The following is a 14,536-nucleotide window of genomic DNA, read 5'->3' on the forward strand; positions in this document are numbered from 1 at the left end:
TTCCTTGACCTTCTTATTAAGCCACATTGGTTTGAATTTACTACTCCTGTTTTTGTTAACCTTGGGAATGAACAAATGAGTGTACTTATTGAGCTCAGTTGTAAAAACATCCCACATTTCAGCCGTATTCTTACCATGAAAAACAATTTCCCAATTGATGTCCTTCATTGTGTTACGTTCCTGGTGCTCAGAACAAGAGAGATGTCGTGTAGTGAGTCCAGAGCACCGGAACGTGACACTGAAATAAGGTAAGGTATGGAAATAGCCCCTAGCAGCCTACCTCCATTGTTTCACCCGTGTGGTCAGTTCACGCCTGCGTGACTATGGTTTCTTGGGCCCACGGCAGCCGCGTTTGAAGGGCGGATTAGGTCTGCCCAACTCCGATGCACCCAGGTCTTAGTGTGAGACAAGGCGTGAACCGAGACAGGATAATAACAAGGGGACCTCTAACTAAAGCAAACAGAAGGCTAGGGGCTACTAACAACCCTAAAATTACATATATGTGCGGCACGCCGCCAAAGGAAAAGAACAACAAAAGATACCACTGTCCACACCCCACACGGCACCGCCGTGTACCGGGGAGGACAGTGAGAGCGGAAACCTCCGCAAAAACACCAGTACAAAACAAACACAAGGACTAAGCGGCCTAGGCCGCAACACGCGTCAGAAGCCGCTACTCACGAAACCGGGAGAGAACCCCAAGATGACTGCAACAGGTTCACTCGGACTGGAAGGATTCCCAGGACCGGCTTAAGAACTCCAGGACTCAGGACCACAGAGAGCAGGATCGACCAGATAACAGCAGACTAAGAACTAACTTTGCAAGGCAGGAACAGCATACAGGAAGCTATCACCGGCGAGGCTGCAATGTGCTGGCTCCCATAAAAAGACCCTGCTGGCCAATGACAGGAGGGCCAGCAAGACCAGTCCCCAGACCCTAATTAATAGTTGCCGTGCAGCTGCCCTGCTGCCCAAACGGTGCCTCCGGTTGTCGTTCTAAAAGAGCTGGAAGCGGGGGGCGGGGCGAAGCATCGGGCAGTAAATGCCCATTAAAAATAGCCCTGTAAGCGGCATCTCTGCAAGTGCCTCTTTGACAGGGGCGTGCTTTCAGCCCATATGAAAGCACGCCCCTGTCACTAGAACAGATGTAAATGGGCAGTGGGCAGGGCTGTTATGCAGATGGGCCGGTCCAGCTAAGAAGCACCAATTCTCCCCCCTTCCCGTGCCAGCTGCCACAAGTATTAGCCACCCACACACTCCGTCCAGCTTACATGTGCGGCTGCTGAATCCCCCCGCCCCGTCCGTCCGGCTGGCTTACATCAGCGGCTCCCGAACCCCTCACCCCGGCTTACAGTTGCGGCTGCCGAACCCCCTCCCCACCCCGTCCGTCTTACAGTAGCGGCTGCCGAACCCCCCTCCCCCCCGTCCGGCTTACATCAGCGGCTGCCGAAATCCCCACGCCCCGTCCGTCCGGCTGGCTAACATCAGTGGCTCCCGAACCCCTCGCCCCGGCTTACAGTTGCGGCTGCCGAACCCCTCTCCCCCCGTCCGGCTTCCATCAGCGGCTGCCAAACCACCCCCCCTGTCCGGCTTACAGTAGCAGCTGCCGAACCACCCCCCGGCCCGTCTTACATCAGCATATCAGCGGCTGCCGAACCCCACCCCGTCCGTCTTACAGTAGCGGCTGCTAAATCCCCCCCCCCCCCCCCGCCCCTGGCTTACATCAGCGGCTGCCAAGATCTCTTCTCTCCCCCCCCCCCCCCCCGGCTTACATCAGCTGCTGCATAATCCCCCCCTCGGCCATTCCCCGCTGGAGTATAAATCAGCAGCATTACCTCTTTTAAAGCCGCAGGGAGAATAGAGCTGCATGGGAGGTCCTGCCCCCTCCCAGGGCCGCCGACTTGTAGATGCTAGATCCAAGTGGCCTTAAGGTGGGTACACACTGGAAGATATATCTGCGGATCAATTGATCAACAGATATATCTATGGACGGGTGGGGCAGTGTGTTGAGCATACACACTGGCCGATCCGTCCGGGACGGATGTCATGACCTGGGCGGGCGTGTACACGCCCGCCCAGTTCAGCTGTCAATCACCGCCGGCCGCCGCAGCCTGTGTACGGACCGCCCGTACACACACAGCGACACGCCAATATATCGGTAGATATATTGGCCGTCAGCTGTGCTGCGTTGCCGACGTGATACGTCTGTGAATGACGGAGTTCACAGACGTATCGGCCATACACGCTGGTCGACGGACCCGCGATATATCGGCCGTTCAAGAGAACGGCCGATATATCGGGCAGTGTGTACGGGCCTTAAGGGACATTTTACGTCAGGGGGAGGAGCCACGACACAAGGGGGAGGAGCTAGGCCAGCGGGATAGTTCCTCTACTATCCGCGCCACAAACTATTATCTTTAGTAACCCGGTGGCGAGCGAGCCACCAAGCCCGAAGCGTGGCGAGTGAAGCAAGCCCGCGAGGGTACTTTTCGGGTACCCTGTTCGGCCGTAGCTTCTCCCCTGGTGACGTGTCTCCTCCCCTAGTGATGTCAGAAGGTCCCTTCTCACACTCCGATTTAGAACCAGCCGCCGCCGACTGTCACACACAGCGCCAGCTCAGGGGAATGTCTGTGGGCTGCAGTGATGAGGCGGCCACTGCTGCATCCAGGCATGCAGGCTGTAAAGCTGGTGCGGAGGTGCAGCGCCACCAACCTCCCCAACCTGATCGCAGGCCATATCCGCCTCCGTGTTCAAGCTCCCCAGGGAATAGACGAGTGTGAGCTCAGCTACCAGAGGAGCGGAACCCATCAGCTGTCCGAGTGTCCGTCCTGCGTGAGCATGGAGGAATCAGCCGTGACCCGGGAGCTGCAAAGAGAAGGTGATATCCTTTTCTAACTTATGCTCACCGAGTGCCTTCCACTGCCATCCTGCCCACTTCCTCCCACCACTACTCCTATTCCTGCCCCCCTTCTATTACTTCCTGCCTGCCCCCTACTCTGCACTACTGGTACTCAAATCACGTCCCCAACTACTTCCATCCTTCCCCCTGCTACTACACTAAGTTGGGCCCCTGCTCACTACTACTACTCCCAGCCTGCCCCCACTGCTCCTCACTACTACTACTCCCAGCCTGCCCCCACTACTACTACTCCCAGCCTGCCCCCACTGCTCCTCACTACTACTACTCCCAGTCTGCCCCCACTACTACTACTCCCAGCCTGCCCCCACTGCTCCTCACTACTACTACTCCCACTGTACCCCCACTGCTCTTCACTACTATTGCTTCCAGTCTGCCCCCACTGCTCCTCACTACTACTACTCTCAGTCTGCCCCCACTGCTCCTCACTACTACTACTCCCAGCCTGCCTCCTGCTCTCCACCACTACTACTGCTCTCAACCTGCCCCCTGCTCTCCACCACTACTACTGCTCCCATCCTGCCCCCTGCCTCCAACTAGAGTGTACAGAGCTTGTGCTCCATGCCTCATAGTACACTACCCATTCTAACTAACACCCCCGTCCTACTGAACATACAGTACCTCATCAGGCCAGCGTGTACATACACTACCCACTTTACTACCTCTTCCCCCCCGGTTCCAGGGACACACATTCTCCACCCTACACACTGCCCCCCTAGACACAGTACCCCCCCACAATGGGGTAGTAGCCATTAGCTGTAGCTGGCATTGGCTTGGCAGCGGCAGGAGTCTTCGGCGGGACTCGACGGACATTATGGCTGCAGTGCCTCACCAGCCACTGACCTCACCGCACGCCACTGGAAATAATATACCCCAGGAAAGACACTTCTGTGATCTGGAAATCACATTTCTCCAGTTTGGCGTACAAATGATTCTCCCGTAGCCTCTGAAGGACCAATCGCACATGGGTAAAATGTTGTTCAGAGGACTCTGAGTAAATCAAAATGTCGTCTAAATAAACGACTACGAACTTTCCTAGAAAGTCGCGAAGGACATCGTTAATGAGATCTTGAAATACAGCAGGAGCATTAGACAGACCAAACGGCATTACCAGGTATTCATAATGTCCCGACTGTGTGCTGAAAGCCGTCTTCCACTCATCCCCAGATTTTATTCGGATGAGGTTGTAAGCCCCTTTAAGATCGATTTTGGAAAAGATAACGGCAGTACGGAGCTGATCAAATAGTACCGAAATCAGTGGCAAGGGGTAGGTATTTTTTACAGAAATTTTATTCAACGCCCGATAATCAATACATGGTCTGAGCGACCCATCTTTTTTCTCAACAAAAAAGAATCCTGCGCTCAATGGAGATTTTGAGGGCCTAATAAAGCCCTTCTTCAAGCTCTCCTGTACATAATCATCCATTGCCGTAGTTTCCGGGCCAGACAGGGCATATAGTCTCCCTTTGGGCAGAGAGGCACCGGGAACTAGGTCAATGGCGCAGTCATAGGACCGATAAGGAGACAGAATATCCGCATTACCTTTGGAAAAAACATTGGCAAAATCTCGATATTGCAAAGGAATAAATTCTGGAATGACAGCCGCGACCCGGACTGGACGCAAAATACACTCCTCAACACAAAAGGAATCCCATTGGGAAATCTCCCCAGACCGCCAATCTATGGTGGGATTATGAAAGGCAAGCCAGGGGTGACCTAAGACAATGGGAACAGCCGGACAATGGGTAAGATAGAACTCGATTTTCTCCGAATGTAGGGCCCCCACAGTCAGTTGTACTGGAGGTGTGCGGTGAGTAATTACCCCATTAGAAAGTGGACCACCGTCCAGGCCGTGCATGGTGATACGTTTATCCAAAGGTATCTGTGGAACGCCCAAAGCCTGAGCCCAACCAAGATCCATAAAATTTCTTGCAGCTCCGCTGTCAACGAAGGCCGACACCAACGAAGTGAGACTACCAAAGGAATTTTTTACAGGAATTAATAAGGAATTGTTAGAGGAGATTAATTGCAGACCCAAGTGAACCCCCTCACAATTCACTTGGTCAGAGCGTTTCCCTGTTTATTTGGGCAATTACGCGCAACATGTCCCTTGCCACTACAATACAGACAGAGCCCAGAATTTAGCCTTCTGGCTCTTTCCCCTGGGGACAGCTGGGAGAGACCCATTTGCATGGGCTCCTCTACGTCCTCAGGGAAAGTATACACACATGGACTGGGCCTGAAATTAGCTCCCCTTTCAGCCCTCCGCTCTCGGAGACGACGATCAATTTTAATAGCAAGCTCCATGAGTTTATCTAAAGTCTCTGGAGCCGGGTACTGAAGGAGACTGTCTTTGATAACTTCGGACAAACCGAGGCAAAACTGACTGCGCAGGGCCGGATCGTTCCAGCCACAGTCGTTCAACCAACGGCGAAATTCGGTACAATACGCCTCTGCTGGATTTTTCCCCTGTTTAAGTGCACGCAGGTGGCTCTCAGCCGACGATTCCCTATCAGGGTCGTCATACAAAAGGCCTAAAGACTTAAAAAAGGCATCTACAGATAGCAAGGCTGCGTCATCAGCTTTTAGCCCAAAAGCTCAGGTTTGTGGATCGCCTTGTAGTAAAGACATCACAATCCCGACCCGTTGAGACTCAGTACCAGAGGATCGGGGCCTTAAACGAAAATAAAGTTTACAAGCTTCCTTAAAATTAAAAAAATCCTTTCGGTTACCCGAAAAACGGTCAGGAAGATGCATCTTTGGTTCAGGAATCATACTCGGGGAGGCTCGCAAAAGATCTTCCTGTGATCTCACCCGAAGAGTAAGATCCTGAACCATCTGAGTGAGTTCCTGAATCTGATTGGCCAAAAGCTGACTGGGATTCGGTCCTAATACTGCCGGATTCATGAGGCCGAATTTCAAGGCCAACCAAATGCAAATAACTCTTTATTCTTTTTTGGGCCGGTGATAATGTTACGTTCCTGGTGCTCAGAACAAGAGAGATGTCGTGTAGTGAGCCCAGAGCACCAGAACGTGACGCTGAAATAAGGTAAGGTATGGAAATAGCCCCTAGCAGCCTACCTCCATTGTTTCACCCGTGTGGTCAGTTCATGCCTGCGTGACTATGGTTTCTTGGGCCCACGGCAGCCGCGTTTGAAGGGCGGATTAGGTCTGCCCAACTCCGATGGATAATAACAAGGGGACCTCTAACTAAAGCAAACAGAAGGCTAGGGGCTACTAACAACCCTAAAACTAAATACATGTGCGGCACGCCGCCAAAGGAGAAGAACAACAAAAGATACCACTGTCCACACCCCACACGGCACCGCCGTGTACCGGGGAGGACAGTGAGAGCAGAAACCTCCGCAAAAACACCAGTACAAAACAAACACAAGGACTAAGCGGCCTAGGCCGCAACACGCGGCAGAAGCCGCTACTCACGAAACCGGGAGAGAACCCCAAGATGACTGCAACAGGTTCACTCGGACTGGAAGGATTCCCAGGACCGGCTTAAGAACTCCAGGACTCAGGACCACAGAGAGCAGGATCGACCAGATAACAGCAGACTAAGAACTAACTTTGCAAGGCAGGAACAGCATACAGGAAGCTATCACCGGCGAGGCTGCAATGTGCTGGCTCCCATAAAAAGACCCTGCTGGCCAATGACAGGAGGGCCAGCAAGACCAGCCCCCAGACCCTAATTAATAGTTGTCGTGCAGCTGCCCTGCTGCACGAACAACTAATCAAGTTTCATCTGGCAACGGGGAACGCGGTCCGCCAATGGCGTCCCCGTTGCCATGGACCCGGCGGCTGTGGACGCCCGGCGTCCTAGAGTTGCCAGGGATCCGGCGGCTACAGTACGCACGGCGTCCTGGCGTTGCTAGGCGCCGGGCGGGCAGCGAGGGAGGTGCGGCGGCCGTGAGCGTCGCTCGGAAGCAGTCTGAGCGGCGCCGTGGACCGCCGCACCTAACACATTGATTGTTTCAGCAAGTTGAAATTAGCTTGTCTAAAGTTAAAAGTCTTATTTAGACCCTTATAGTGTTGATTTTGGAAGCTGATATCAAATGGGATCATATTATGATCGCTGTTTCCCAAGGTCTCCCCTACTTTAGTATTTGATATTATCTCTGTATTATTACTTAGTACTAGGTCCAGTATGGTCCTATGTCTAGTTGGTTCCTCGATTACCTGGGACAAGTAATGATCTTTTAGCATGTTTAAGAACCTGTTTCCCCTTGCTGTATTTACCATTTCGGTGTTCCAGTTTATGTCCGGGTAATTAAAGTCCCCTGTGATAATGACCTCCCCTATTTCTACAGCTTCTTTGATTTGCCGCAAGAGTTGTAATTCGTCAGACACACTAATATCTGGCGGTTTTAGCACATTCCTATTAAAAGCTTTTTTGTATCATTACCCCCACTCGAAATCTCAACCCATAATGACTCCATGTTATGTCCAGTTCCCTCGTAAATGACCTCCTTTACGTAAGGTTTTAAGAATGGCTTAACATAAAGACAAACACCCCCTCTTTTTTTATTAGTCCTATCTCTCCTGAATAGGGTGTACCCCTCCATGTTAGCCGCCCAGTTGTGAGAATTGATAAAGCTAAATATTTATCTTATAACATTCACTATATGTGGGTAAGAGACTCAGTACGCAATTGGCGTATGGGGTACCATAAGGGTACGCACTTAGTGTAGCAGACGCTTAGCCGTGGTTGAGACGCACATGCGGCACGCTCGCTCACAGCTTAACGCTTGGTGTCGAGCACGCTATAGGCGGCCGACTACCGTAATGCTACGCTACCAGCGTAGCGGACGCTCGTGACCACGAGGGGAACACGAGCGGCGCAGACGCTCACGGGATGACACTCAGTAAAATCTTGTATGCAACACAATGAAAGGCTGAGCCTATACTGTAAACCTTGGTTTTGTAATGTGAGCACAATGCAATGTTAATTAACCTCTATTATATGAAAGCCTCTTGAGCGATTGAGACGCTCTGAATACTCTCAGCAATGTAATAAACACACAATACCTTGCTAAGGTTCCAACACCTTTACTAACAATATCTAGCTATGTAAAAAGGGGAAAACAGTTAACAGTTCATACACTACAGGCTAACATCAATATCTAAGCAGAATAACTACACATATACAATATACAACAGTTTAACAATAACAGAGAGAGAGAGATAGTATGGCAAATACAAACAGAGAATAAGTTGGTTACAGAGAATAACTTACACACTGGGAACGATCGCTGCGCAGTCCTGGTACCAGCTCCCTAGTTAGTCAATGATGAAAACCGTTGTGGAGAGAAGACTGAGCTGGCCAGGCTGGCTGTTCTTATATACACTGCGTACAGTACACTACAAAGGGACCAATAATCTCATTCTTCATTGGACACAGGAATGTCTCCCCGCATCATAACAAAAGGTCATAGGTTAGTTTGAACAGGTGGGTTGTGACTATATCGAACTGCTCAGGTGGGAGGGAATCTCAGGATTCCCGCCGCATGGATATTGAACCGCAAATATAGTAAATGTCCAGAAACTACTAATAGACATAACTATACGCAGGAGCGATTAATCTTTACCTAACCAGCACCGGATTGTTTCTAATAAAATGTTCTTTAGTTAGGTACCAAACACCACTGCTCAAACCCTGTCTGACCCTTCGTATCATGCAAAGAGGAATTCCCCTGTCCAGCGACCAGTTACAATAAACAAACTTACAGTTATTATTAAGGGGAACATTACCTATAAAACATACTATTTGGATTTACTATGTAACATTTGAGTCGCCCGCTATACGCACACAAACCCTACCGTAAATGCACATATCACGCGCCAATGCGCACGGCCGTAGAAGCTTCATTACGCAGTTGCGAATATGTGCACGCACGGGAGAGAATGTGCACGTGCAGCGGGCAAGCGCATGGGGTGAATATATAGCAGCGTGTAGCATGATATTTTTCGACTTTGACAGTCCACCCTTTGGCAGTCATCAATAACTGCCACTTCCTAAAACAGTTCGAAAAAGAAAAATATATGTCATCCTGTAAATACCTTTTTATGATTGGGTAAAGGGAGGAGAGGAGAAGGTGGGAAAAAGGTATGACCTAGTGAGATAGTAGAAGCGTGTGTGTATGAATCCATGTTTGAGGGGTCATGTATCATCGTGCCGTACGTGTTTTAAATCAAGCTTCGAGGTATTGCGAAGTATACATTTGAATCCTTCTTATCCCGTGTCAGGGATCTGTGGATGGGCTGTCAAACTCTACCGAGCTCTTTTCGGCTTTTGGTTGCAACAAATGGGGAGCACATTTAGTTGATGATACATGAAGGGGGGGAACATGTGAATGCTGATATATGTGTCTATATTCCCTATCGACTATGTGTGTCATTACCTGGAGGTTGTAGAGATGAGGATAAGAAACAATCGTTATAAATGCAGTCGTAAACTATGTGAGTTTATATAAACAGTCGCCGATTGAGGTCTTGTCTGATGTCTTGTCTTGATGTACATGTTGTCTGATGTCTCTCGGTGCTTTTGCTATAAATAGCGAGCAAAAGTTGTTCCATTGTCCATAAAATTACAGTCTCTAAAGTATTGGGCTATCGTAAAAGTTAAAGTCACTAGGGATATTGGGGGCTTGTAGCATAGTTCATCAATGGTCTGTATAAAAGAGGTTGTCAAATTCTTCTTCCAAGCGGATGTCTTTGTACCTTGAAGGAAAACAAAGGAGAAACGGGTGAAAGAAACGGACCGTGGAATCACATTTTCATCACAACATTGTCTCTATCGTTGGGTCATAAATCAAATTAGTTGTTGTTATTACAGTGTCTTCGCTCCTCAGACTCATCACTCTGGTACTACCTTTACACTTCGTTAAAGCCCGAACGCATCTAAATATCAGGCCAACCAATATGACGACTCCCAGAATACACAAGAGAAATTTCCCTACGTCCATTATAATACCTTGGGTCCATCCTCCTAAACCAGAGAACCAATTTCGTGGGTTCAACCATGACACCCAACTGGTCAGCTCATTACCCACAGCAGCGAGTGTGAGATTGTGTTTCCTTCGAAACTCCCACTTTAATTGTAAAATGTCATCCATCTTTTGGTCTATGACCTCGGCTGGGTCCTCCGTGCTGTTTGTAATGTACGTGCAGCACTTTATTCCATATTGAGTTGCTAGGGTAACACAATACCCGCCTGTCACTGCTGTGAGGTAATTGAGAATCATCCTATGCTGAACCAGCTCTGTTTTGTAGGCTTGTAACTCTTTCCCAGTGTACCTGAACGTGTCGTCATACATTTCGGTGATATTGTCTAACAAGTTCGCTAGCGCAGATATATATTTATAATTTATCACTCCTCTGGCGGTACGAGTGATATCTAACGCGAGTAGGAATTGAATCCCGGTGGATTCATGGATCAGGTCAGAGGCCGGATGCTCTGTCCTCTCTATCAGGTGCCTTTTAACGACATGCTCGTAATGAGTGTGAGTATAAGGAGCTTGGGCACCGCGGTGAATGTCTTTCATTTTGTTATGAGATACAGTCATTACTTCAGGCAGTACTTTTCCAACGTAACACAATCCCTCTGAGTTTGGGGCAAGCCACTTATACGCCTTTCTCCCGCATATGAAATATTCATCATCGGGGAGAACATATGGGACAGAGTATGACATTACCATGTTACAAATTTTCCATGTGAAATCTCCTAACCCTAACTCTCCCATCTGTCTAGTACACGTATCAGGTTGTACGATATGTGCACAGTATCCTGGTGATACTTCTCCAACTCGCATGGTCCTACTTCCTAGAGTATACCTATACCGGAAATATTTTCCATGGTCGGCTATCTGGCGTATAAGTTCTGTGTCTATGGGCATTCTATCGGCTCTATATGAAAATGTCATGGTTTGATTACTCCATGACACTTCCCAATTTCCCAGCTTTCGGGGATTGGAAATGTTAAAGCATACTAAAGACCTATCCACATGATACTGGTGGAGCTTCAAACTAGGAGGACTAGAGATATTAAACCTCTTGTCCACCGGCCTCCCACCACTTAACTCAAGTACCTCTCCTACAGTTAAAGGGAATGGTACTAGTCCTGATTTGCTATGACCTTGAGGTACTTGAGAGCATACCCAACAGTCTGTCTGATTTAACACTTTACCCACTAAGGAGTGATAGTCACTCAATGGATGCCGGTCCATGTGGACATTAAAACTGGACTGACATTTCTTGATGCACCCATCCTCAACTATATTGTCACAATGCCTACAGATGCAGTTCTCTTCAGCTAACAATCCTTCACAATTCCTTCTATTGTCAATGTTACCAGATCGTTTTCTGATACTCGCCTTTACTCAGTGATTATGTTGCTCTTGGAAAACTACGCCTCCATCCTGGTCATCAGAACCCATTCCAGATCCTTTCTCGACCTCCATGGTACTCTCACCGAAACAGACTGCTCTGATCAACATCATGGTCAACAGGAAAATCCGGATCACAGTCTCTTGGGGCAAGTCCATCTTAGAGGAGTAAAAGGAGAAAAATAAGAAGGGGGAAGGAGAATAGGAGGAAGATGGGAACTGGAGAAAATAACAAAAGGGAAAAAGAAATCTGGCTCGACAAACGCCTCCGGTCTTATTATTCTCAGCGCTCAGGTGTCGTCTCAACCTTCCCGGAACAGACACTCTAGTGATACAACCTCTACCGTCTGTTCTTTATCACGGGACCTCTCGTGGTCAGTGACCTTTTTACAATGAGACGAATGGACCCAAGTCTCTCTCTCGGCAACCTTCAATGCTGTTGTGCTGGTCAATAAGACTTGATATGGTCCTTCCCATCTGTCAATAAGGCAACCTGAGCGTAGAAAATTCCGTATCATTACATAATCCCCAGGTTCAATGTCATGACAATTACTGTCTGGCAAATCAGGAATCACCAACTTTAGATTATCATTCTGATTCCTCAATTGCTTACTCATTTTAACCAAATACTTTACAGTGACTTCATTGTTACATTTCAAATCATCCTGGGGGTTAATCATAACATGGGGTTGTCGACCAAACAGAATTTCAAAAGGAGACAGATTAAGAGGGGACCTGGGAGTGGTTCTGATGCTGTATAATACGATTGGCAAAGCTTCGGGCCACAACAATCCTGTTTCAGCCATTACCTTGCTTAATTTGTTTTTAATAGTGCTGTTTACTCTTTCCACCTTCGCACTCGCCTGGGGGCGGTACGGAGTGTGCAGCTTACTATTAATTCCCATCAACTTACACATTGTTTGAAAGACTTCACCTGTAAAATGGGTACCCCTATCACTCTCAATGATTCTAGGGATACCATACCTGCACACAAATTCCTGCACAATTTTCTTTGCAGTAAACACAGCGGTATTTGTGGCCGCGGGAAATGCTTCAACCCAATTTGAGAACACGTCAATACAAACCAATACATATTTTAAATTTCTACAAGGTGGCAATTGTATGAAATCAATTTGTATTACCTGAAAAGGGCCATCTGTCGGAGGGATATGGGATGGCTCTGTCGGTATTGCCTTTCCGATATTCTTCCTCAAGCAGGTGAGACATGTCATCGCTCTTTTACCCGCATGGGAAGAAAATCCTGGGGCGCACCAATAAGCTCTTACCAACTTACACATTCCTTCTTTGCCTAGATGAGTCAGCCCATGTGCCGCTTCCGCTAGACTTGGAAGGTATGCTCTGGGTGCCACTGGCTTACCCTGTCCATCTGTCCAGAGTCCTGAGGACTCCTGGCCATATCCTTTTGACCTCCAAACTGCCTTTTCTTGTGGTGAACACAAATTTTGCATTTCATATAATTTCTGTGTGTTTACAGTATCAAATACCATCAGTTGTGTACTGTCTGTTTGTATGGGGTTACTAGCTGCTGATTTAGCAGCTACGTCTGCTCGGCTGTTACCAAGTGATACCGGGTCTTGGCTATACGCGTGAGCTTTACACTTGATAACAGCCACTCTGTCGGGTTCCTGTATCGCTGTTAGAAGTCTTTTGATGTGGGCTGCATGCGCTACGGGTGTGCCAGCTGCCGTCATGAAATTTCTGAGGCGCCATAGGGCCCCGAAATCATGGACTACTCCGAAGGCGTACCTAGAATCTGTGTAGATATTGGCTGACTTGCCTTTAGCCAATTTGCATGCTCTGGTTAGGGCAACCAGTTCAGCAACTTGTGCTGAGTGTGGTGGGCCTAGGGGTTCCGCTTCTATGGTACCTTGGTCATCTACGACTGCGTATCCAGTACACAAGTCTCCCGAGTCCGTCTGTCTGTGACAACTACCGTCAGTGTAGAAAGTAAAATCTACATCTTCCAGTGGGTTGTCACTGATGTCAGGCCTTGCCGTGAAATTTTGGGCCAAATATTCCATACAATCATGTGTGTCATTTTCCTTACTAAATCCTCCTTCACCATCACTCTCATCCTCCACCCTTTGTGCCTGTCCAGGCACACCTGGGAGATATGTTGCAGGATTTAGTGCGCTGCATCTCCTTATGGTGATGTTTACGGGGGCCATCAATGCCAATTCCCATCTTGTAAACCGCGCTGATGAGACGTGTCTGGTTTGGGCAGAATTCAGTAAAGCTGACACTGCATGTGGTGTATGAATTGTGAGGTTGTGTCCTAGCACTACATCTTCGCTTTTACTTACTAGCAATGCTATTGCTGCAACGCTTTGCAAGCATGTGGGGAGGGATCGCGCTACCGTGTCTAGCTGAGCGCTATAGTAGGCTACCGGCCTGCTGGCATCACCATGCTTCTGGGTTAAGACACCTGCTGCGCACCCAGCACTCTCTGTTCCGTACAGTTCAAAGGGTTTTCCATAATCTGGCATACCTAATGCTGGTGCCTGCTTTAGGCACTGTTTAAGTCTCTCAAATGCCATCTCAGACTCGTCTGTGTGCGAAATCCGATCAGGTTTGTTTGAGGAGACCATCTCCTGTAAAGGCAAGGCTAGTATGGAAAAACCTGGGATCCAGTTACGGCAATACCCACACATTCCTAAAAACGATCTAATCTGTTGCTGGGTTTGTGGCAGGGTCATGTCACGAATTGCTTGAATTCTATCAGCGGTGAGGTGTCTCAGTCCTTGTGTCAGACAGTGTCCCAAATACTTCACCCTGGTCTGGCATAATTGTAACTTATCTTTGGAAACCTTGTGTCCTGTGTCTGAAAGATGAAACAGGAGTTGTTTCGTATCTCTCAGGGACGCTTCTAGTGAATCAGAACACAGCAGTAAATCATCCACGTACTGTATTAATACTGATCCACTCTCAGGTTGGAAAGACTGTAAACAATCATGCAAGGCCTGAGAGAAAATACTTGGACTGTCAATGAAACCTTGTGGTAATCGAGTCCAGGTGTACTGAACTCCTCTGTATGTAAATGCGAATAAGTATTGACTGTCAGGATGCAGAGGTACTGAGAAGAAGGCGGAGCAGAGGTCAATCACAGTGAAAAATTTGGCAGTGGGAGGGATTTGCATAAGGATGACAGCTGGATTTGGCACTACGGGGAATTGACTCTCAACTATTTTGTTGATCCCTCTTAGAT

The sequence above is a fragment of the Pseudophryne corroboree genome, chromosome 8 (genome assembly GCF_028390025.1).
Source record: "Pseudophryne corroboree isolate aPseCor3 chromosome 8, aPseCor3.hap2, whole genome shotgun sequence".
NCBI lineage: Eukaryota > Metazoa > Chordata > Amphibia > Anura > Myobatrachidae > Pseudophryne > Pseudophryne corroboree.